Here is a 1,214-nt window from a genome sequence, read left to right as displayed (position 1 = left end):
GAGTGGGTGGATGGTCTGATTATAGAAGCAATTCTTTGTAAGCAAGTTTCCAAAAGGTGCATAAGATATTCACCCCCGACTGGATTACTGTCCACCTTCCATCTCCTCCTCCTGTCCACCTTTCATCATAAAGAGGTACCAGGACTGTCATTCCATTGCCAGTAAATCACTTCCTTCAACTCCCACTCATTGCCCTTCATTCCTTTGCAGCGTAATTACCATCCTGCTAATAAGTCAAATGAGTGGGTACAGCAGAGTGGGAAGGCCAGGGCCAAGTAATTGGAGTGGGTGTGTAGGGGAGCAAGGGCAGGGGCGGGGGTATAGGGAACTTTCAGGATAGCATTTGAAATGTAAATAAAGAAAATAGTAATAATAACAAAAAATTGAGAAAAAAACCAGTGAGGATTGGAGTATTGAACTATGTAATAGATACCAGGCAGAATGAATTAAGTAGATTACAAACACCACGTGACACTAATAGAGGTGTCCTCCAATGGAACAGCTACTCTGTGCTCCCTTTTTCCACTAGCAACTTACTAGCTATCTGCTCTGCTGATTCAGGATTCGTTATCATTGCGAATACACTTCTTGGAAGATTGAGAGCTGTCTGAGAGCTATAGACTTCACTGTGCTACAGTCTAAGTGATAAGAAGTTATTACACCATCTTACTTGGTCTAGAATTCAGAAATTGCATCTAAAGTATATGTGGTCCCCTTTGTGTTGTTTACTTGTGCTTTTTCAATTGGGGATCACAGATATATATTACCAAGACTCACCCTGAGTCTTCAAAACAGGTCTCTAGTCTTTCTTTCTTTCTTTCTTTCTTTCTTTCTTTCTTTCTTTCTTTCTTTCTTTCTTTCTTTCTTTCTTTCTTTCTTTCGATAGCTTTATTTTTCTTTTTTTTTAAATTTATTTATTATTTTCTTAATTAAAATTTCAAATGCTATCCCGAAAGTTCCCTATACCCCGCCCCTGCCCTTGCTCCCCTACCCACCCACTCCCACTACTTGGCCCTGGTCTTCTCCTGTGCTGGGTCATATAAAGTTTACAAGACCAAGAGGCCTCTCATCCCAATGATGGCCGAATAGGCCATCTTCTGCTACATATGCAGCTAGAGACTCGAGCTCAGGGGGTACTGGTTAGTTCAACAGTTGTTGCACCTACAGGGTTGCAACCACCTGCAACACCTTGGGTACTTTCTCTAGCTCCTCCA

Source organism: Mus pahari, chromosome 1, assembly GCF_900095145.1.
Source record: "Mus pahari chromosome 1, PAHARI_EIJ_v1.1, whole genome shotgun sequence".
Lineage (NCBI taxonomy): Eukaryota > Metazoa > Chordata > Mammalia > Rodentia > Muridae > Mus > Mus pahari.
The sequence above is the reverse complement of the archived record's forward strand: the minus strand, read 5'-3'. Positions refer to the sequence as shown.